The sequence below is a fragment of the Myotis brandtii genome, unplaced genomic scaffold, assembly GCF_000412655.1.
Source record: "Myotis brandtii unplaced genomic scaffold, ASM41265v1 scaffold154, whole genome shotgun sequence".
Lineage (NCBI taxonomy): Eukaryota > Metazoa > Chordata > Mammalia > Chiroptera > Vespertilionidae > Myotis > Myotis brandtii.
In genome coordinates, this window is record NW_005355584.1 from 10,981,189 (window position 1) to 11,006,742 (window position 25,554).

A 25,554-nucleotide genomic window follows, 5' to 3' on the forward strand; every position below is an offset into this window, starting at 1 on the left:
TTCTATTTCGATTTAGAAGCTGGTTCTTCAGTCAGAAGAATTTATGTGCCCTTTTCTATTTGGAAGTGAGATCTCTTACTAAACTTTCTTTGCTTTTCTGTTTTGGTTACCAGAAAACTCATGATCAAATGAGTGTTCAATTTTACTGCTTAATTGATGGTAAGTACACATAGTGTTCTTTAAAATATTACATTAATTGTTGCCTTGTGTTTTAATATTTTGTAAGTTATCTAATACATCCCCTCCCACATTTTTTTTGGTGTGTGTGCAATAGGCATAGAATTACTCTTGCTTAGTCCCTTCATAGACATGTACCGTCTCAGGTCAAGGAGAGCCTAAAATTGTAGGGACAGACATTGCTTTCACTCTTTGGTACCAAGACCTGTGTACACTCCCTGACAGACACATAGCACCTCGTCATGGCCATTGGTTCACAGTGATTTTACCCTTTCAATATGGGGAGGGAAGAAATACTGCAAAACCCCTGCTGATAAAAACAGGTTGTTTGAAAGGAACAAAACACAGGCTTAAGGAACTCTGTGTCAGCAACTGAGGTCAAAAACCATATATTAGAACAAAATATGCTCCTAGTGCTCTTATCACGTAGAAAATCACCAGGGTTTTAGGAGCTCTGTGCCAGGTCCCAGGGGCAGAGACCAACATATATATTTTTCTGTGATCACACAGGAGTCCAGGCATGTTTTTGTTGGATCCTGTTCTTAAGGTCTCACAAGGCTGAAATCAAGGTTTTGGCCAGGGTTTCCATCTCCTCCTCTTCCTTCCTCTCTAAAATCAATAAAAATATATTAAAAAACAAACAAACAACCATATATTAGAACAAACTATGCTCCTACTGCTCTTATCACTTAGAAAATCACAAGGGTTTTAGGAGCTCTGTGCCAGGTCCCAGGGGCAGAGACCAACATATATATTTTTCTGTGATCACACAGGAGTCCAGGCATGTTTTTGTTGGATCCTGTTCTTAAGGTCTCACAAGGCTGAAATCAAGGTTTTGGCCAGGGTTTCCATCTCCTCCTGGAGATTGGGGACCTCTCCTAAGTTCATTGGTTGTTGGTTGAATTCAGTTCCTTATGGTTGTAGGATGGAGGTTCTCACTTTCTTGCTGTTGGCCAACTGGGATCCCTTCTCATATCCTAGATGCTGCCTGCCTGCCCTGTCACATGGTCCTCTCTTTATCATGGCAGTGTGCCCCCTGTGAGGCCAGCGGGAGAACCTCTCTCATCCTCTGAATCTCTTTTTCAGGAAGGGCCCAGTGACTTTCAAGATCTCGTCTGATTAGGCTGGGGCTGTCTAAAATGGCTTCTTTTTTGATAAACTGCCAACTGATGAGTGACCTGAATTGCATCTGCAAAATCCTTTCTGCCATGTGATGTAATATAATCACACTAAACTTTCTTTGCTTTTCTGTTTTGGTTACCAGAAAACTCATGATCAAATGAGTGTTCAATTTTACTGCTTAATTCATGCTAAGTACACATATTGTTCTTTAAAATATTACATTTAAAATTTTAATTGTCGCTTTGTGTTTTAATATTTTGTAAGTTATCTAATACATCCCCTCCCACATTTTTGTGTGTGTGTGTGTGTGTGTGTGCAATAGGCATAGAATTACTCTTGCTTAGTCCCTTCATAGACATGTACCTTCTCAGGTCAAGGAGCGCCTAAAATTGTAGGGACAGACACTGCTTTCACTCTTTGGTACCAAGACCTGTGTACACTCCCTGACAGACACATAGCACCTCGTCATGGCCATTGGTTCACAGTGATTTTACCCTTTCAACATGGGGAGGGAAGAAATACTGCAAAACCCCTGCTGATAAAAACAGGTTGTTTGAAAGGAACAAAACACAGGCTTAAGGAACTCTGTGTCAGCAACTGAGGTCAAAAACCATATATTAGAACAAAATATGCTCCTAGTGCTCTTATCACGTAGAAAATCACCAGGGTTTTAGGAGCTCTGTGCCAGGTCCCAGGGGCAGAGACCAACATATATATTTTTCTGTGATCACACAGAAGTCCAGGCATGTTTTAGTTGGATCCTGTTCTTAAGGTCTCACAAGGCTGAAATCAAGGTTTTGGCTAGGGTTTCCATCTCCTCCTGGAGATTGGGGACCTTTCCTAAGTTCATTGGTTGTTGGTTGAATTCAGTTCCTTATGGTTGTAGGATGGAGGTTCTCACTTTCTTGCTGTTGGCCAACTGGGATCCCTTCTCATATCCTAGATGCTGCCTGCCTGCCCTGTCACATGGTCCTCTCTTTATCATGGCAGTGTGCCCGCTGTGAGGCCAGCAGGAGATCCTCTCTCATCCTCTGAATCTCTTTTTCAGGAAGGGCCCAGTGACTTTCAAGATCTCGTCTGATTAGGCTGGGGCCATCTAAAATGGCTTCTCTTTTGATAAGCTGCCAACTGATAAGTGACCTGAATTGCATCTGCAAAATCCCTTCTGCCATGTGATGTAATATAATCACAGGAATAATCCCTTCACAGTCACACTCAAGGGGAGGAGATTGTACAGTGTATGTACAGTAGGACTCTTGGGGCCATCGTAGAATTCTCCTTATAAAAAATTTCTCACTGGTTAACCCACAACAGGTTTTCTCTCTATTCCATAAACACATTTGTGTTTAGAGCTTAAGGAATGCCACATCAGACTTTCTTAACTGTTATCCTCTGGGCCCTTTGGGAAAGTGGAGTCTTGAAAAGAATGGAGTAAGAACATTTGGGAAGACCTCTCAGTGAAGTCAAGAGGAACAGGATAAAGCCAAGGGTCTCTGGGCCTTGTTTCAGGGTCGGAATGACAGCTTGAACTGATGACAGAGCTTGTGTCAGACATTTGGCTGCCTATTTATTACACAGGTGAATACCTTCTTATTAGGTTTCCTCATTCCAAGTTGAATATGCATTTGTTTTCTTTAGGACCTTTGGGAAATTAGATATCTGAATTATTTTTTAAATTTAAATTAGTTTTTTTTAGGAAGAAGGAAGAGAAATTGTCATAGAATTTTTAATGGGAAAAGTAATTTCAGTATTCTTTTGGGGAAGCACTTTTAAGCATGTTATTCATAGAGTTCCCATGATTATTACTTTAAATATGGACCTGAGTTAAGAGAAAAAACCCCTGCTGATAAAAGCAGGTTGTTTGAAAGGAACAAAACACAGGCTTAAGGAACTCTGTGTCAGCAACTGAGGTCAAAAACCATATATTAGAACAAAATATGCTCCTAGTGCTCTTATCACGTAGAAAATCACCAGGGTTTTAGGAGCTCTGTGCCAGGTCCCAGGGGCAGAGACCAACATATATATTTTTCTGTGATCACACAGGAGTCCAGGCATGTTTTTGTTGGATCCTGTTCTTAAGGTCTCACAAGGCTGAAATCAAGGTTTTGGCCAGGGTTTCCATCTCCTCCTGGAGATTGGGGACCTCTCCTAAGTTCATTGGTTGTTGGTTGAATTCAGTTCCTTATGGTTGTAGGATGGAGGTTCTCACATCTTGCTGTTGGCCAACTGGGATTCCTTCTCATATCCTAGATGCTGCCTGCCTGCCCTGTCACATGGTCCTCTCTTTATCATGGCAGTGTGCCCGCTGTGAGGCCAGCAGGAGATCCTCTCTCATCCTCTGAATCTCTTTTTCAGGAAGGGCCCAGTGACTTTCAAGATCTCGTCTGATTAGGCTGGGGCCATCTAAAATGGCTTCTCTTTTGATAAGCTGCCAACTGATAAGTGACCTGAATTGCATCTGCAAAATCCCTTCTGCCATGTGATGTAATATAATCACAGGAATAATCCCTTCACAGTCACACTCAAGGGGAGGAGATTGTACAGTGCATGTACAGTAGGACTCTTGGGGCCATCGTAGAATTCTCCTTATAAAAAATTTCTCACTGGTTAATCCACAACAGGCTTTCTCTCTATTCCATAAACACATTTGTGTTTAGAGCTTAAGGAATGCCACATCAGACTTTCTTAACTGTTATCCTCTGGGCCCTTTGGGAAAGTGGAGTCTTGAAAAGAATGGAGTAAGAACATTTGGGAAGACCTCTCAGTGAAGTCAAGAGGAACAGGATAAAGCCAAGGGTCTCTGGGCCTTGTTTCAGGGTCGGAATGACAGCTTGAACCGATGGCAGAGCTTGTGTCAGACATTCGGCTGCCTATTAATTACACAGGTGAATACCTTCTTATTAGGTTTCCTCATTCCAAGTGGAATATGCATTTGTTTTCTTTAGGACCTTTGGGACATTAGATTTCTGAATTATTTTTTTAAATTTAAATTAGATTTTTTTAGGAAGAAGGAAGAGAAATTGTCATAGAATTTTTAATGGGAAAAGTAATTTCAGTATTCTTTTGGGGAAGCACTTTTAAGCATGTTATTCATAGAGTTCCCATGATTATTACTTTAAATATGGACCTGAGTTAAGAGAAGATGTTTATGTTTGAGATTCATGAGGCACAAGGAGTGTTCAATTTATTTGTAATACCATCAATTATGTATTAGATTAACATTTTTTGGTAATTCATTTGCTCACTTATTAACATAATGAATACAATTTTTCAAAGTGAGGTTTAATATTTTTAGTAAAGTAGGGGTAGTTAGGATGAGGCAGACCTTTTCGTCCTGGGTTAAGTGAAACACCTCCATTTTTATAACATAGCGAATTATCCCTTTTATAGAGAGATTGAACGAAATGCCACACTGTCTGTATTTGCCCAGAGAGCTTATCAGGATTGTGTGCTAAAAGATGTTTTGGCTGAAATTAGCAATTAGAATAAAATCTCAGGAAACTTTTAGGGACTGAATTGGTTCCACGCTGCTAAGAATTCATAAATGACCTAACTATGGAAATGAAAAAATGGTTATAAAGATTATTTCTCAATAAGAAACAATATGCATTCTTGATGCAATGTCATCAAGAATGTAGAAACCAGTTTGGATGATATATATGGTAAACATGAAATAATAAACTTATGTTCTATCTTTTATTCTAAGTATCTATCAGTATAGAACTCACTATAAAAATATATACCTAGCTCACCATGAATTTATGAATTGCTGCACTTTATAAAAAATAAAATTCATCATTAAACTTTAGGAGAAAGAAAACATGTTCAACATCAGATCCTATGATATAATAATATTACTCAATACTTATGTTAAAAATGAAGTTGTAGTATGGTGGTTACCAGAGGAAAGGGAGTGAAAGAGGTAGGAAATAAAGTGGGCCAAATATTTGGTGACAGAAGATGATTTAACTTTGGGTGGTAGACACACAATGCAACATACAGATCATGTATCATAAAATGTACACTTGAAAGCTATATGATCCTATTAATCAATGCCACCCTAAAAAATTAATAAAAATAAATAAAAATTTAAAATTTAATAAAAATTTAAAAATGAAATTATTTAATAACATTCCATCCTCAAAACATTTACCTCAACACAACAATCATATGTGGATACTTCCAGGTGGAATGAGTTTGTTCTAGTTTTTGGTAGCTAGAGCGGTCAGGTTGCTGCTCATTGCTACCAGATCTTCTCCTTTAAAAAATGATTTTATATATGTATATATTGTGAATTGATCACCACAATAAGTTTAGTTAACATCAATCACCTTATATAGTAACAAAATTTTTTTCTTATTATGAGAAAAAAAACTTTTAAGATTTACTCTCTAGGCAACTTTCAAAAATGCAGTGCAGTATTGTTAATTAAGGTTGCCATGCTACATATTGCACTCAGGACTTATTTACCTTATGACTGGAAGTTTGTATTTCTTGATCATTTTCATCCATTTCTTCCCCCACCTTTTCCACTGTTTCTGGCAACCAACAATCTGTTTTTTCTTTTCTTCTTCTTCTTCTTCTTCTTCTTCTTCTTCTTCTTCTTCTTCTTCTTCTTCGTCAAGATTCCACATATAAGAGATCATGTTGTATTTGTCTTTCTCTGTCTGATTTATTTCATTTAATATAATGTCCTAAGGTCCATCCATGTTGTTGTAAATGACAGAATTTCCTTCCTTTTTATGGCTGAATATTTTTCCATTGGGTATATACACAACTTCTTATCCATTCATCTGTTGATGGACACTTAGGTTGCTTCCATGTCTTGCTATTGTAGATAATGCTGCAGTAAACTTGGGGTGCATATATCTTCTCAAGATAATGATTTTGTTTCTTTTGCATATATACCCAGAAGTGGGATTGCTGGGCCATATGGTAGCTCTATTTTAATTCTTTGAAGAACCCATAGTAGCTGCACCAATTTACATTCCTACCAGTAGTGCTCAAGGTTTCCCTTTTCTCCACATCCCTGTGAGCACGTCTTTCTCCTGTCTTTGAGAAAAGCAAGTCTAACAGGTATGATGCGATATCTCATCATGGTTTTGATTTGCATTTCCCCAAAGATTAGTGATGCTGAGCATCTTTTATGTAGCTGTTAGGCATTTGGATGTCTTCTCATGTTTAATAGAAGCAAGAAACCTGGGGTCTGTTTTGTTTGAGATCTTCCCATTTTTTTTAAATGTTTGCTCAATTTTTATAAAAAGTACTGTTGGACCCATAGGAAACCTTTGTATAGCCCACAGGGCAGAGAAATCTGTGTGGGGCATTGATATTGATGTGAAGTAGAATTTCAGGGCCACTGTATTCCTCACCTGCCTGGCACCTCAGGGAAGCCTCTTTGTCTTCTGAACTCCAGCTTCCATTCAGAACCACAGATTTGTGGTTCCCAGAGGCAGCGGGTGAGGGGAGCGGGGAGAGATTCGCTAATTCTGGGAATTATTTCTGAACAATATGGGCTTGTTATGCTGTCTAAAAGCCGTATACCATTTAAAAGCAACAACACTCAGGTGTGCGAGAAACAATAACAGGCAGCCTCATTGTAGAATTCTATTCAGCCTCCTTAACCTTTTGTCAAGGTCTCTCTACTTTACATATTTGTTGTGAAAAGGTATCCTTAGCAACCAAGATCATTGGCTTGTTATATAAAAGAGACCCCAGATTGGTCTTCTAGCATCTAAAGATTCAACTGCTTGCCACTGGGTTTGCTTTTCCTTCCCAGTGATAATCAGCACGCAGATGGCAAGACCTGACAGCAAGAGCACACAGGCTTTCATAGAATAAAAGTAGGCTGTGCTTTGGGCCACGTACATGGTGGTCTCCCCTTCTCCATTCTCTCTTTTTGTCTTTCAGCAGAATCCCTTCCAGCAAGGCTGCTCTACAAAAGGAAATCTGGCATTTCATTATGGCCCTAGGGAAAATAAAAATGCTCATCCTACATTGAAAAATTCCAAATAAAAAATAGTCATATCGAGGCCTACTTGAAAGAAACATGTCTATGCTCACAAATTGTCATTATCAAAACAAGAATGATAATGAGAAAAGAGTGACGAGTCCCTAGGATGGTCATATTTGGGTGAACTTGAGAAGAAATAACATGGAGCTCTTTCCTAATTTTTATTCTGAAATTGGCGATCTCTTCAATCAAAGGGAGTTCCCTGCTTCTATGGTGGTTCTTTTTTCATAAACTAGGTTGGGGAAATTTCCAGAAAGAGGCTATTATTTCCGAGAGTCCTTTGAGATAATAAATGCCCTTCTCCTTTTATTCCCATGGAAACTGCAGCAAATGTCTCAGTTTGAGAACATGAAAGAAACAGCGTCTTCCTGACCATAGGTAGCTCTGACACTAGTTAACTCCCAACAGGTCAGAGCTATCCACTAATTTTGTGAATAAGAAAAGTGGGAAAGGGACATTAACCATAAAAACCAGACCCCTGCCTTCTTTGGCCCTCCTGTTCTGGGTTTTGGTTCTCTTTAGCTCCTTTGTTACTATAGAAATTTTTCCTAGAATTGGTCGTTCACACTTATGTTAGAAACCTGGGCACTAACAAGTTATTTAAGATTTTTCTTTTCACCTTTTCTTGGCTGACTGACCATTACATGAAACTTCCAATTCAGGCAATGCTTTGTGTTTCTGACCTGCCACTCTCTAGGTGGAATGTGGACCAGCAGCTTGGGGAATCTCATTCTGAACAAGGCTACCCCAGCTCTCAGGAAACACTGTTCTTTCATGAAACGCAGAAATAAAGAATTAGCCCAGGATGCGTGAGGAACAGTCTCAGAACTTCTCCTCTTGTAGAGTTCAGATATAGCTTTATAATCTTCCAGTTTCTGAAAACCCCAGGTGACCTTTAACAGGACTCACCTGGGCATATTCAAATAATCATAGACAATTGTCAGGAAGAGACAAATACACAGGGGAAATGGGAGATGGCCTGATTGTAGCAATTTTATTTGCACCCATGGTTTTTGGTTTTTAAACCTTGACAAGACTCACTGGGTTTCTTTCTTATTAATGAACTCCCCTTAAGGTACTAACTCAAGCAGTGCTATTATTTTTTTTCTGTCTGAGATGACCAAGTTCATTCTTACATTAATTAAGTAAAAGATTGTTACAAGTTACCTTTATGTTTTTTCCCTCTCGTGTGGAAATTGCTTCTTAGAGCACGGTGAACTTCTTTTATTTGGAATAGAATATATGCACTACCCAGAGATAAAGTGTGTCAAGCCAAGAAGCTTGGCTGTCGATTTGGGATCTACCATGCAATGAAGGCTCCTTCAGGCTTGATCCCTCAACAATCATTCCTTAAGGGTAAGGGGGTTCACTTTCATCAAATGTCATTTTGCCTTGCATCAAAAGAACATGAGCCCAAGTAAACACACAGCACAAGAGCAAGGGCTCTCAAGTTTAATGTCAGCATGCCCTTGACAGCCAAGTAAACCTGGAAAAAAATCTGATATTTTTTCTTTTTCTTAATGACTGTATCTTTAGAGATAATCAAGTGCTCCCTTGAGGCTCGTGATACTAACTTTGGTAAATAAGTGAATGTTATATATTCCCTTTTCATGTTTGTGTGCTCTTTTCTGTCCCACTGAGGGTTTTTGTGAAGTGGTGCACTTTAAATTGCTGCTGTCAATTTCAGTTGTTGCCTTCTTTTACTTAGGTACAGCTGGGGAAAAAAGTGCAACTTAAATAATTGAAGTATTTATTTAAAATAAAAGAGATGGTAACCTGAACAATAAAGATTTAATTAAAAAAAATAAAATAAAATAAAAGAGATGAAGACTGAGGTTCCTGCTCACCAATATAAATTGTTTCTGGTCTCAGTTGGCTTTATGATAGATGATTCCTATTTGCTAGATGAATTGTAATCTGTGAATGAAAGGATTTCCTGTAATAAGGTAGAAGCAGGTTCAGGCTCTACCACCAGGAAAGGCTGTGGTTTTGGCAGGGAGAAAGAGTCCTTCATAAGGGACGCTAGGTGGCGCTGCTGCACCGTAAGTGCTAGGACGTCGCCTGCCCTCGATACTTTCCGGGTTGGAAATACTTCAGTGGAGAGAATTCTGATCACAGATGTTTGTGCCCAGGAACAACGAAGGTGGCCCATGCAGAGGCAGTCTTTATAGGTTACGTATTGGTAACCAAATTCTGTTAAGGTTTTGTTCAAGTCAGCAGACCATTGCTTGTCTGAAGGCCACCATGGCTTTTACATATATTTTTTAAATTGGAAAGAAACTTAAGGGCAAGATTCAGAATTTGTCGAGGCTTATCAGTAAGATTTCATTTTTTACGTTAATTTACGTTTTCCATTGGGTGGTTAAAATTTCCCTGAGATTGAGGAGTTTTGGCGACTGAATGGAAAAGTAAAGACCTGTTGGCCAGCGTGGCAGCAGGTGGCAGGACATGGGTTCTGAAGAAGGAGCTGGAAGGTTGCTGTGGGCGGCACCCATTTACAGGGCCTGCTCTCAACTGCAATGGGAGAGATTGGGCTGGAGACTCGGAGGTCCTTTGTAATGCTAATGATCTGTGATGACCTGATTTTAAGCATTTGCAAAACCATTGGATTCCAGTTTACTGTGAAGGCATCTGAAATGTTGCTCTTGTTTCCATTGATTGATTTTTTTTAGAGGTAGTGGAAGGGAGGAAGGGGAGAGAGATCTGTGTAAGAGAGACACATCAATTGGTTACCTCCTGGCACGAGATGGAACCTGGGACCCTTCAGTCCCTGGGCCAAGACTCTAACTGCTGAAAAGAAACTGGCCAGAGCTGTTGCTCTTGTTAAATGTCAGAGGTTATGTCCATTCCTGGAATTCCAAGATACAGAATGAAAACTTTGAAGTTTTAGTTAAAGAGATAATGGAATTGTCTATCAGGATATTATCTTAGTGCTTTATCTTTGTTTTTGAAATGTTTTGAAACCATTGGCCTTCTGTTTGCTACTATTAAAATCACATTAGAAAGTCAGACAGAGAAAGACAAATACTGTAGTTTCCCACCCATATGTGGAATATAAAAAAGCCAAACTTGAATAGAGAGTAGAATGATGATTACCAGAATGGTTAATAATCCTGTATTATACACTTGAAAGTTGTTAAGAGAGATCTTAAAAATTATCACCGCACACAGGAAAAAGGTAATGGTGTGAGGGGATAGTGGTGTTAACTAACCTTATTGAGGCAATCACTTGAAAATATATACATGTGTCAAATCATCACCTTGTACACCTTAAACTTACATATGTCATTAATATCTCAATGAGCCTGAAAAAAATGAAAATTACATTAGAATATTTGAGTCATAGATCTGACATTAAAGAAATATAAAATTTTCTCTTAGGGACATGATATATTTTGCATATGTTATCTATATTCCCTTTGAATTAACTTATTAATTTTCTTTTAACTAATTTATTCATTTATTAAAGGAACCAGTAATGGGCTCTGCCTTCAAGGAGATTACATTTTTCTGGTCAATTAAATGGACAAGCAATTACAAGAATGTGTAGTAAGTGATCTGAGTGGAGAGATATATCTTCTGAGAGGACATAGCAGTAGAGATGAAAATTACTATCTGTAGCAAACTCACAAGGAAAAACTGAACGTTAGGTTACATGTACAGGGATGTTTATAGAAAAAATAATTATTTAATAGGGGAGGCAGAAAAGAGCATTGTATGTCTGTGTTAAATATTTTTTCTTTATGAAATCTGGAAACATATGTAAAATTCTTTCAACGATTTGATCCTAGACACTATAGAAAGCTATAGAAATAATTACTAAGGGAATTTTTTAAGTTGTATATGAAAAAAGCGTTGAATATCAGTAGTTTTCCCATCCTCTGTGCCACTTCTTTTATTTTTCCCTGTTGCTCATATCCTTCCTTTAGGAGAATCATGAACTCCTAATTAGAACTGCATAGTTACCCAACATTCGAAATTAAGAAGCAACGGTTTTCATTTGCAACATAGAGCATTTTAGGTTAGTGGCAACTTTTGCTTATGCAAGAAATAAATACACTGAAATCTGTCATTCATGCTGTGAACAAAACAAAGGGAAAAAACTCATAGAGCCAGTGATTCAGAGTTATTTTTGTGGGTGAAAAACAATCTTTTGAGAAGGACATTGGTTCACTGAACAAATGCCACAGTGCAGGGATGACACAGCTACACTCAGAGCTGAATGGAGGAGGAAATAAGGGTGTTTTTTTTTTTTTCCCACAAGGCCAGTTTTGATGCAATTTGAAACATTACATTTATAAAATCCTACTTTTGTTGATGAGTCATCTGCTTTTTAAGGATGATCCTTTGTTTGAGATATATATGTTCTAACAACTAACTCCCCTTCCCACCTCCCGAATAGAATGCTTGACGTTTGATGTTATTCTTTATTAATGCTTTCTGTATGACTTCCACAACGTGGGCTCCTTCTAAGTGCCACATCCAATCCTAGCAACCAGAAAGCATTGTGACCCCTTCTCCCAGAGACAAGTTTCAGGGTGTGTCTATTGAATCAGAGAATGTTAGGGATGCACATGGCTTTAAAGATCATCTAATCACTTATTTTACATATGAAAGATCAGATCTTGAGTTTAGTTACATATATCACAGGTTGTGGAACTCCAACAAGAACTCAGAGAAGAGGAGAAGGTATAAGAGAATTTGTTGTGTACTGTATGAAGAATTTACTGCAATAACCATGGAATACACCTTATTTAATTTTACTCCTTAAGGCTAGAAAAGTAAAGGATACCAGGCCAAATCTGAGTATGTCGGCACTTCACTCAACTCATTTACTCACTCATTAAAAAAACAAACAACAAAAACCATTGAGAGGCTATCTGTGTCAGGGTGTGGGGAACCCCAAGGATGAGAAGAAAAGAAACCATGGAGAGTAATGGCCTCAGTGGGAGATTAGTCCCACAAAAATATAGCTGCTAAGAAATTCCTTATCAGGGGATGGCTAAGGAACAGTGAGGTTGAGTAATACACAGTAGGCTGATTCCTGTTCTGTGTACCCTGTTATGATCTGTTCTAGAATAGAGTGTGTTAATGGAAAATTTGAGATATAGTGAGGACAACAGCAAATGATTGCCATGGAAAAGATAGTTTGTTACTCAAGTTCCCAAGGAAAATGGGCACACTATGCTATCTGGAACCACATGAGGGAACACCAGGGTTGGCCATGAAGCAAAGGAAAGGGAGGAAATATGGGCAAAAGTTTATTATTATATTTCAGGAAGCAACAGTCGAGGTAAGATAAATAGGCTTAGATTGTTAGTTTGAATAATTTTATCAGACCCTGAGAGAAAGGGGCTGTTTTGAGTTACCTGGGGTGATTAGTGCAGGTGGATAATGGCCAAGAGTGTGAGAGACCTATAAAAAAGTGTTTGGGTCTGAGAGAAAGGGGCTGTTTTGAGTTACCTGGGGCCAAGAGTGTGAGAGACCTATAAAAAAGTGTTTGGGCCCTAGCTGGTTTGACTCAGTGGATAGAGCGTCAGCCTGCGGACTGAAGGGTCCTGGGTTCGAGTCCAGTCAAGGGCACATACGCGGGTTGTGGGCTTGATCCCCAGCAGGGGGCATGCAGAAGGCATCCGATCAATGATTCTCTCTCATCATTGATGTTTCTATCTCTCTCTCCCTCTCCCTTCCTCTCTGAAATCAATAAAAATATGTTTAAAAAAAGTGTTTGGGGGTGTGGACTCTATATTGGCTGGTTTGTATTAGAAAATCATGCCCCCCCAATGAGGATTCCTCTTGAGGGGGCAGGGGTCAAGGCAAAGTAACTCAAGCAAATGATTGGGTTGTCCAGAATGAGGCATGCCCAGCATATGCATGTAGGGCAGATATGAAAGCACTGAGTTTACAGAAGCTAGAAACATAGTTAATATATGGTCCTTTGCCAGTTTTTTAAAACTTTGGTAAAATTCTGTCATATGCCACTGTTTTATGTTAATAGTTTTGAGAATAAGGAAACAGGGCTAGTTTCCATATTGCAGATGTTGCCACAAGAAGTGAATAGAGTAGGAAATAAGAGTGAGAGGCAACCAGGAGAAATATATATGTTCTTACCACCAAGAATTCTCAGAAATACTGAGAAGGGCTATGAACATCATGTGGGATGGAGGCTCAAGTCAACTTATCTGAAAACTAAAGACTTCAAGAAGGTGGAGGGATTGGAAGGACCCAATGGTAGGCCCTTGGGTTATGATGGTAGGAATGATCAGTTCTGGAGGCTTTAAGTTTGAGGGCTGGCCGGTTCCTAGAGAAGGGTTCCCTTTCAAAACTCATTGTTATGGCTTTTTACTAAATTTGGACTTTATTCCTTTCATCTCCATTTGCCTGGAACAATAGTGTGATTAATCTATCATTGGCTGAAAGTATGTTATTTCTTTTTTTTAAAAAGTATTTTTATTGATATCAGAGAGGAAGGGAGAGGGCAAGAGAGAGAGATAGAATTATCAATGATGAGAGAGAATCATTGATTGGCTGCCTACTGCACGCCCTCCAATGGGGATCAAGCCCACAACCCAGGCATGTGCCCTTGACTGGAATCAAACCTGGGACCCTTTAGTCTGCAGGCTGATGCTCTACCACTGAGCCAAACCAGCTAGGGCAAGTATGTTATTTCTTTATTGTCTTATTAAGAGACATTATCCTGCAAAACAACAAGAAAGACCACTGCATGGGAGAACATATTTGCCAATGTTATCGCCGATAAGGGTTTAATCTCCAACATTTACAGGGAACTCATACACCTTAACAAAAGAAAGATAAACAACCCAATCAAAAAATGGGCAATGGACCTAAATAGATATTTTTCAAAAGAGGACATACAGAAGGCCAAGAGACAAAGAAAACATGCTCAAAGTCACTAATCATCCGAGAGATGCAAATCAAATCGACAATGAGGTACCATATTACACCTGTCAGAATGGCTTTCATCAACAAATCAACAAACAACAAGTGCTGGCGAGGATATGGAGCAAAAGGAACCCTCTTGCACTGCTGGTGGGAATGCAGACTGGTGCAGCCACTGTGGAGAACAGTATGGAGTTTCCTCAAAAAACTAAAAATGGAACTCCCATTTGACCCAGTGATCCCACTTCTAGGAATATATCCCAAGAAACTAGAAACACCAATCAGAAAGGGCTGGTTCTAGTCTCCCCTTTGCCATGGGGCAGCTGTATCAACTTGGTCCAGTCATTAAATCTTCCTGGGCTAGTCTTCAAGAATCACAAGGAAGTCAGACCAGATGACTAATTTCTTTTTTTATGACTGATTTCTAAAGCATCATCTGGCTCTAACATTCTCATCTAGAACCCCACTTTCTGACAATAGTGAATATATCGAATGTGATTCACTCTTTTGTGAGAAGAAGGAACAATACAATAGAGTATAATATAATGCATAGGTTTTGAGCTCCTCCAGTGAAATCCCTCATTTCTTAAAAAATAAAATAAAAATCCCATAACTCTGCCTTCTGTTCTTAATCATATCCTCTTCAAGGGTCACCATACTTAGTGTAAATCATCTTTCTCTTCTACTTTGATAATAACCTTTTTTTCCCCTTAAACCTTTAAAATTCCTCCTGTTGATTTTGGTTTTAAATTCAGGAGTACAGCTTCCTTGGGTCTTTGGTCTGAGGTCATCTCCCAAGGTAGGGACACTGTGGGCAGCAGTGGATCCTGGAAACAAGGTTGGAAGCAAGACTGAAATAGCAGAGGTGAGTCAGGGTTAGCTTGAGAATAGATCAAGTGATAAACTCTCCTTAGAGGAGATGAGCAAGTACCAAGTCAGGAGCAAGTACAATATCCATAGATCAAGGAATCTCCAAACTACAGAAAACTTCTTATATAATCCCAGATGTAACAGGGCCCAGTGTTTGCTTTTCCAGGGCACAGCCAAGCCAACATTTAAAAGTTGCTGCTATGTGAAAACTCACCAATCTGGGTAGATTTTGCTTTACTGGAATTGAAGTAGAATTATAGAGCAGATATAATGGACATATGTCTGTGTAGGAAGGGACAGGAAGTAATGAGTGATTGGCCTAAGATGTCGAATAGTCCTGAATACTTAGATATTAAAATATCTTTAAAATCATCCTGGAAAGATGATTATTTTGTCATGGCAATCTTATCTTTATCTAATCTACAAAGAAATTTAGCTTTTATAAGTTATTTATGTTTAGATTGTGCCAACTGGTAACTTTCAAATTTTGCCCTATTGGATTAGGGCACCAATTTATCTCTTGTTATTCCATTTCACTCTCAGAGTAATTCTGTGAGACAGGTATGAAAAAGGAGGAAATGAGTTTCAGAAAGGTTAAATAACTGGTCTAAGACCAATTAGAGAGAATTTAATGGACCTGGGATTCAAATATAAACCTGTCAGACCTCCTAAACAAGGAAGCTTCAGTACTGGTGTCCCATGGTCCAGGTAGAACAATAACAGCTTCTCTGTTAGAACATTGTAACTACAGTGACATGAAAGGCTAAATCCCTGCACTTTCATTTTTTTTGGCCAAAATTCTCAACTTTTTTTTTTTTTATATCAGTGTAACTTTGCTATCTTTGGCAAAGGGTGATATAGCTAAAATAAAAATACTCTTTATAAAAAATATCCTTAGGGTTTCCCTTACAACGAAAATGTGTTGGTGAGAAAAGTCTTTGAATACTGAAGCACTGGTCTGTCTGTGTACATACTAATCCCCCATTCAAGAGGGTGAACTGGTGGAAAAAATTTTTTTCAGTGATAGCTGAGAATAGAGTTAACTTCTGATGAAAATGGTCCCAATGCTTTGCCTCCCCTCTCTGGGCTGTGTGTGTGTCTGAGAATTAGGGCATAACGGCATTATAGTCCCGGCTGTGTGTGTGGTGTGTGTGGTGTGTTAGTGCTTCCCTTCCCAAGTTAGGCCTGGGTAGAAATCCCCCTCCCAAAGTATGATTTGGCAGTGGCAAATGCCCACAGGGCAAGTCGGCACAGAGAGTGCCTGATGCTGCCCCACAAGTCACCTGTGGACCCAGAGGAGTGCACAGGGCATTAGAAAGTTTCCATGCTCTCATGAGAGGGGTATGACTAGCTGATAGAAGGCTGATGGGTTAGAAGTGACTTCCAGTCATGAGCGAAGGGAAATCATGATGAAGGGAAGGAGTCAGCAGATGCTGCATGAACCATTTGAATGAGAAACGACAGCTGGAAAAGATGCCCACCACTAAAGATCCAGCAAGATGAGTTACATGACTGTAGATATCATGGAAGACAGACCATCAAGAGCTACACACCTCACCAGCTCAAGCACAGGCACTTCTATAAGTTCTCTGGCACTTATGCCCCTAGGTAAAAATGGAACAGGGGATCCCTGGATTTTACTGATAAAAAAATTCCTGAATTGACTAAAAACATGGAGTGAATGAGTAATCATTGATTTGACTGAGTTTACCTGGAAATTATTAGATTAAACTTTCTGCTATTAGGCAGTAATGGAAGCTCAGGGCAGAAATTAAATTCAGTTACAGGAAAATAAAATACAGGTTTGCATATTTGAGTTTATGACTGTAAAAATCGATTCTCCTCTGTGTAATAATACAGAACAGATCAGAGTATTTCCCACCGGCCCCCATGTTTTTTTCATTGCTTTCTCTCTTATTTCCTCCCACACAGGCTGTCCCTGTCAGCTTTCTCGGATTTAGAGGCCAGGAGCTCCAGGGGACTTGGAAGATGTCGGGTTGTTAGTTATTATTGTAATAACTGTTCAGTTAAATAAAAGCTCTATGAATTTGTATACTGAAGAATTACAGATAGTTCCTATTTATTTTAGGTTTATTCATTTTACAATAAAAGCTTTCTATTTAATTATTAATTTGGCTGTTATTTCTGGCAATTCACAGCTATAAATAAGTGTTTTCAAAACATTATCCACAAACCACTAAGGATTTTGTCCTAGTGGTAGAGCTATTATATATGAAACTAGAGGCCCCTTACATGAATTTGTGCATGGGTGGGGTCTGGCCAGCCTGCCCCGATTGGGGACGGGGGCTGCGGGTGGTTGGCCGGCCTGCCCGGCCCTCTATTGGGGTGGGAGGGGCTGATGGGGGGGCAGCCAGAGGGAGGGACTGCAGGCGGTTGGCCAGCCCACCCTCTGGTCAAACTCCCAGTCGAACTCCTGGTCAAGGGGACAATTTGCATATTAGCCTTTTATTATATAGGATTGTTGACTCTGGAAGTAGTGTTTAACCATGAAAAAATACTATTAATGCAAATTAAATTTAAATGATAGTTTCTTCATGATTTTAGAAGAACTGAGAACAAAGAATACAATTTAGATAAAACTTGATGTCTTATTGTGATTGGATGACCAAAGGGATTGTATTGTTAATTATAATGGAAACAGAAATCACTATTGGAGATAGTGATGGTTAGTTTTATATGTCATCTTGACTAGACTATGGTATCCTGTTATTCAAACATTGTCTTGCTATGAAGGTATTTTGTAAATGTGTTTAACATGTACAATTAGTTGACTTTAAGTAAAGGAGATTTTGCTGGTAATGTGGGAGGGCCTCATTCAATAAATTGATCGGCTTTAAGACTAAAGCAAGTTTCCCTGAGAAAGAAAAAATTCGGACTCAAGACAGTAGCAACAATTCTTGCCTGAGACTTCCCAGCCTACCAGCCTCCTTAAGGATTGCTAGTCCCCATAATCTTGTAAGCCCATTCCTTGAAATCTCTCTCTCCATCTCCATTTCTAATTAGAACCTCTAGGACCACACTTGGTACCAAAATCTGTATCTGTCATATAGTACTAAACTGTGGACCTCAAATCTTTATGTGCAGTGGTATGTAGTATTACTATGTTTAGCTTTTTAGATAATTCTGGGTGCCTTTAGCTCAAGAGTTGGGATGTTTGCTTTACATATTGGGGTGAGAGCTTGATCCTAAATGTAAAAGTTTGCTCAGATTTACTAAAGTATAAGAGAACAGGTAAAAACAATTTTCGCACTCTAAAACATGTGTTTTTCCCTACACCAGAGACATTTGGGATAAAAGAGTGGGCTGACTTCATAGAGTACTGTCTTCCACTGAATCTAGAACTATGTGTCTCAAGGCACTCTGGTGCTCCATCTCAAAGGCCCGTGGTCTCCTTTTGTTTTCTTCCTGTTACTCTGGGTCATGCAGTTTTCCTAAAGAGATTTTATTTAGCTAGCAAAACATTGGCCGTCCTAGGATAGCCTTATTTACGAGTTGTCTGTTGTGTGAACCTCTAGGGAATGGCCATCACACACTGTTGCACGTAAACCAAGTAGACAGCTCTACAAGATCACTCTGTCTGCACACCACAATCAGCTGGTGCAGTGTGTTATTTTAACACACTAGTGAAGCATCATAAGATTGCAAGCCATTTAAAAAGCATTAAATGGAGTTAACAATTGCCTTAATCTATTAGGTCTCATAGCCACTTCTGTTCAGCATGTTTATTATGGCTGTCACGTTACCTGGTTCTGCTATATTTATGTACTCCCTTCCTTTTCAAAGTGCTTCCCAATATGTTTTAAGATATTAATGCTGTGCAGTATTCCTGTGAGGGAGACCAAACTTTGATCTCAATTTAAACATGAAAAATGATGGCAAAATGAAAAGTTATATGTAAAGGTATATGTATAAAACAGGCAGAAGTTTTGCCTGCACATGCAGGTAGAGGCGGATCTTCAATCCTTTTTAAAAAGAAGAAGGGAGAGGGAGAGAGAGATAGAAACATCAATGATGAGAGAGAATCATTGATTGTCTACCTCCTGCACTCTCCAACACTGGTGGTCGAGCCCGCAACCCAGGCACATGCCCTGACTGGGAATTGAACCATGACCTCCTGGTTCATAGGTTGATGCTCAACCCCTGAGCACATTGGCTGGGCAGATCCTCAATACTTCAATATTTCCCAATATCCCTAAGGAATTACCTGCACTTTTTTTTGGAGGGGTGATTATAACACCTGTGTTAGTTTCCTATGGCTGCTGTAACAAAGCATGCTATATTGGGTGGCCCAGAACAACAGAAATTTATTGTCTCATAATGCTAGAGCTTAGAAGTTCAAGCCAAGGTGTTGGCAGGGCCATCTTCCTACTGAAACCTGTAGGAGAAGGAACCCCCCTTGTCTCTTCCAGCTTCTGGTAGCCCCAGGCATTTCTTGACTTGTGACAGAGTCACTCCAATCTTCACATGGTGCTCCTCTCTGTTTCTTTACATAATCTTCGCTTTGTACATATCCGTGTCTGTGCCCAAATCTCCTCAAAGTATAAGCACACCAGTTATATTAGATTAGGTTCCACTCCAACGACCTCATCTTAACTTGACTATATTTGCAAAGCCTCTATTTTCAAATAAGGTCACATTCTGAAGTACTGGGGTAGGATTTCAACACCTCCCTTTTGGAGAACACAATTCATCCCATAACATCACCTCTTGAAAATTCTGTCTAATGGTCTCAAACATGGCACCTGTCCAAGCCTGCTTGCTAGACGTTGTTCAGCCCTGATAACGACTATCCCCAAAGCTTGGCATGCAAAGGATATACTTAGTGGAGGAGAGATGGGGGTCAGGAGACACTAATCATGTCTGGACCTTCTTGGTCCCACAAAATGAGTCAACAGACTTGGATCAAAAAAGGAGCCAAATTCTGTGTAAACTACAAGCTATATGATCCACCTCTGAATAATGTAGGATAGAGTATATTTCCAAGATGCAGTGTAATCTCATTCAGCACAAATTTGATTTAACACATTTAATTAATCTTATCAGTATTGACTTACACACAAGAAGATTCAATATATTCATTGGAAATAGCCACTCCTGTTTGTTTCTTTTCTTATATGAGAGAGAAAGAAAGGGAGAGGAAGAGAGAGAAACATCAATGTGAGAGCAAAACATTGATTGGCTGGCTCGACAATGCCCAACCAAATGAGCTACACTGGCCAGGGTGGAAAAAGCCAGTCTTTTTTTGTTGTTGTTAATCCTCACCCAAGAATATTTTTTTCATTGATTTTTTTTTTTAGAGAGAGTGGAGGGGGGGGAAAGAGAGAGAGAGAGAGAGAGACCGGGAGAGAGAGAGAGAGAGAGCTGTGAGACACATCAATTAGTTGCATGCACCCTGACTGGAGCTGAGGATCAAACCTGCAACCCAGGTATGGGTCCTTGACCAGGAATCGAACCCATGACCCTTTGGTGTGTGTGCTGATGCTCCAACACCGGCCAGGGTAGAAACAACCACTCTTGATGGCTGCATTGGTTGGCTCTCCCCTCTGTTGTGTTTCTTCTCATACCTGCCTTTGCTAAACTTATTTCCTGGATGTGTTGCCTTGGTTCTATTCTTTCTTCTGTCCTGGTTTGTCTTTAGCTTTCCTTCCAAGTGAAGGTCACAGATCAGTATGATGAAGAAACTCAAATAGATGCTTAGCTCAGTATAAGACAAAAGAAATGTTAACAAAGAAGAAGTACATATTTATTGGAAATGTGGTAAGAAAAGTCATGTATTATATGTGAAAATCAATCTCATACTTATTTTTCTTATTATAAAAATATACTATTCATTTAAAAAATTTGAAGAAAAAATGGCTAAGAATAAAAAGAAAATAAAAAATCCATTATCTCCTTAATAATTCCAACACTGGTAATGAACAGTGTTAATGTTTTAGTATATGTCCTTCCAGATGCACATGCATAAATGTTTTGGTTTTACAAAACTGGTATTGTATTGTATGTGAGGGGAAATGTTGGCATTGTTCATGAAAAATAACATGAACAACATATTAGAAGCATCTTTTCGTGCCATGAAGGATTTTTTACAGCATTACTTCATTTCATCATTCTACAATAGAAATGATGGTCCATTGTAGGGAGGTATTAAAAGAAATTTAATCAGTCCCCTACTATGGGGCATTTTATGGTTGTTTTCAAATGTTCCTTATAATAATCAATGATGCTGTGAATAGGGGTTGTAGTTAATCTTTGGATAGATCCGTGCTTATTTCCTCAGCATAAATTCATAGGCGTAAGATCAGAGGGTCAAATTAATGCATAATTGACAAACTGCTCTCTAGAAAACTTGGATCAATTTGCACTCCTGCCAGCAGGGCTTGAGACACACATTTCTTGGCATGTTTGACAATACAACATAGTAGAATATAAAAAAAATTATTCCAATTTGGTAAATTAAAAAACTCACAACATTTTAATTTGCATTTGTATGACCATTATGCTACATAGTATGGATCAAAGAAATAAATATAAAATACATAAATATGAGGAACTAAACACTATTATGCAATTTCCAATGGAAAGAACAGGATACTGGGACAGCTGACTATCCATTTGGGAAAAGAGAAACTTTGTGCAAATTTATTGGCCATTCATATTTCTAATTTCGGAATTGCCTGTTTGTCCTTTACCAACTTTGCATTTGGGTGTGAATTTGTTAGTATTCTTTACATTTTGAAAATGTGAATTCTTTATTTTTCACAAACAATGGCAACATTTCCCCAAATTTTCCATGTCCTTTAACTTTATTTGTGGATTTTCTTTTAATAGAAAAATTAAAAATATTTTAGTCACTTAATCTCTTTTTAAAAATTCTTTTAAATCATCAGTCTTAAACTTTCTTTTCTAATCTTAACATTCTCTTTTGCTGTTTTTGTTGCTAATCCTCACCCAAGGATACTTTTTCCATTGATCCTTAAACAGAGTGGAGGGGAGGGAGGGAGAGAGAGAGAAACATAAATGTGAGAGACACATCCATTGGTTGCCTCCCACAGGCACCCTGACTGGGGCTGGGGATTGAATCTGCAGCCCAGGTATGTGCCCTTGACTAGGAATTGAACCCGAGACCTTTGGTCCACATGCCAACACTCTAACCCAGCCGTGGGCAAACTACAGCCCGCGGGCCGGATCGGCCCGTTTGAAATGAATAAAACTAAAAACAAAAAGACCGTACCCTTTTATGTAATGATGTTTACTTTGAATTTATATTAGTTCACACAAACACTCCATCCATGCTTTTGTTCCGGCCCTCCGGTCCAGTTTAAGAACCCATTGTGGCCCTCGAGTCAAAAAGCTTGCCCACCCCTGCTCTAACCACTAAACAAACCGGCCAGGGCCCAAACTTAAAATTCTTTATAATTTTTTGTGATTTTCTTTTACATTAAAAATCTTCATTCATGTCTTAGCTGGTTTGGCTCAGTGGATAGAGAGCCAGCCTGCGGACTGAAAGGTCCCGAATTCGATTCTGGTCAAGGGCACATGCCTGGTTGTGGGCTTGGTCCCCAGTAGGGGGCGTGCAGGAGGCAGCCGATCAATGATTCTCTCTCATCATTGATGTTTCTATCTCTCTCTCCCTCTCCCTTCCTCTCTGAAATCAATAAAAATATATTTTAAAAAATCTTCATTCACTTGAATATGTTTGATGTGAATGATATAAAATGAGCTAATTTTTTCTTCTTTTTCCAAGTGGATCATCAGTTGTCCCACTATTTTATGCTGTCCATTGGAAATTACATAATAATGTTTATTTATTTATATTTATATACTTGATATTTATTCCTTTAATTATTTCATCAGCACCACATCATTTTAATTGCTGCAACTTTATCACATTTTTAATACCTGTGAGTGTAACCTTATTCATTACTTATTGCTTTTAAAATGTTCTTTAAGATTATGCTAACACATAACTCCTTTACTTATTTAAAAATGTCAAGAAAAAGCAAGAAGAATTTTCATATTACTGCCTTAAACTCATAAAAAAAGAGATCCAATTTGTGGTTACCAGTGGTGGGGTGGGAAGAGAGCAAATTGGGTGAAAATGGTCAAAACATACAAACTTCCAGTTATAGGATATATGAGTACTAGGGATGTAATCTACAACATGACTATAGTGAAAAATGCTGTATAGTATATATGAAAGTTGTTAAGAGAGTAGATTCTAAGAGTTCTCATCACAAGGAAAAATATATTTTTTTCCTTCTTTTTGTGTATATATATGAGATGATGGGTATTAACTAAACTTGTGGTTATCATTTGACAATATACGTAAGTCAAATCATTATGCTGGCCCAGCTGGTGTAGCTCAGTGGTTGAGCATCAACCTATGAACCAGGAGGTCATGGTTCAATTCCTGGTCAGGGCAAATGCCTGGGTTGTGGGCTCGATCCTTAGTGTGAGGCTTGCAGGAGGCAGCCAATCAATGATTCTCTCTTTCTCTCTCTCCCCCTTTCTCTCTGAAATCAATAAAAATTAAAAAAATATATATATTATAAAAATCATTATGCTATACACCTTAAATTGATACTGTATGTCAATTATAACTTAACAAAACTGGAAAAACCCTCATGTTTTGTTAAATAATCATGTGCTTTTATGAAAACTGGTGTTTCTTTCCCCTTTTATAATAAGGGTATTTATAATCTTGGGTTGCATTAACAAGGAGGTCAAATGGTAGGAGAAAGCACAGAAACTTTGAAAATAGCCAGTCTTGGGTTTGAAACTTGACTTTTTCATTTGTTAGCTGTGTGTCTTGGGCAAGTTAATTCACCTTTAAGAGTCTCAGTTTAACCATCAGTAAAAATAGGAATAATGCTAACATATCTACCTGTGAGAGCAATAAGAGTATTAAATGGGGCATTGTTTGATAACATAGAGCATGCCACTGCTATCAAAGAAGGAGCTTGGTAAATGTTAATTTCCTTATATTGGTGTAGAATCAATTGTTTATAAAACATTTTTATTTATTTATTTTTAAAAATATATTTTATTGATTTTTTTACAGAGAGGAAGAGAGAGGGATAGAGAGTTAGAAACATCGATGAAAGAGAAACATCGATCAGCTGCCTCCTGCACACCCCCTACTGGGGATGCCCGCAACCAAGGTACATGCCCTTGACCGGAATTGAACCTGGGATCCTTCAGTCCGCAGGCCAATGCTCTATCCACTGAGCCAAACCGGTTAGGGCTATAAAACATTTTTATATACATCATCTCTTTGACTCACAGAAATCTTGACTCACTGAAAATAATATGGTTTCTGTGATACTGAATTACATGATGATTTGATAAAATAGGATGACGATAGAATGACTATTAAATTGTGATCTTAGAAAATGAGGGTTGTTTCTTTTTTTTTAACTTAAGCACATCACTGAAACTTTTGCTACATTTTTAGGTATGAAATAATTTTAAATAATGACTTAGGATGGCAGTATTTTTCTTTACCTTTTCAACAATTTGACATATGTAAATAAGAATATGTGCACTATTAATGCACATATTTTTAGAAGCATATCTACTTATCAAAGCCTATAAGTATGTGATATGTTTGTAATCTAACAACCAGTTTCTACTGTATTAATAGCAATTTGGTTACTATTACATTAAACATAATTTTAAATTTGAAAATTAGTAAGAAACCTGCTTTTTTCTCAGGTGGGTCACAGATTAGAGCTCATATCAAATTAGCAATTTGTGTTTATAACAACTCTAAAGAAAATAAATATGTAAACCAGTACAATATACTATGGTCATTAAGACTACCTGGGGTCATTGGGACTTGAATTTGAATCTCTGCATTACAATGTAGAAGCTGTGTGACTTTGGGTAAGATGCCTAACCACTTTGAACCTCAATTTCTCACTTGTGAAATGGAATATTAATAGTGTCTAGACAGCCCTAACCGGTTTGGCTCAGTGGATAGAGCGTTGGCCTGCAGACTGAAGGGTCCCAGGTTCAATTCCGGTCAAGGGCATGTACCTTGGTTGCGGGCACATCCTCAGTAGAGGGTGTGCAGGAGGCGGCTGTTCAATGTTTCTCTCTCATCAATGTTTCTAACTCTCTATCCCTCTCCCTTCCTCTCATAAAAAATCAATAAAATATTTTTAAAAAAATAGTGTCTAGACAGAGGATAGTTTGAGGGTAAAGGAAATAGCATTTAGCAAGTAAGGGTTTAGTAAATAGTTATTAATGCTGCTGTTATTGCTGTTATTAACCGGGGAGTAGCAAAATCATGCAGCCCCATTGGAAGGAAGAATTTAAGAGAATTTAAATAAATAATAACTGGAAGTTTTCAAATAGCAAACTCATGGCAAACATAATTGTATTCCAAGCAGATGATAGCTTTTTTCAAAGTCATATCTATATATTTGCAGTTATTATTATTACTACAA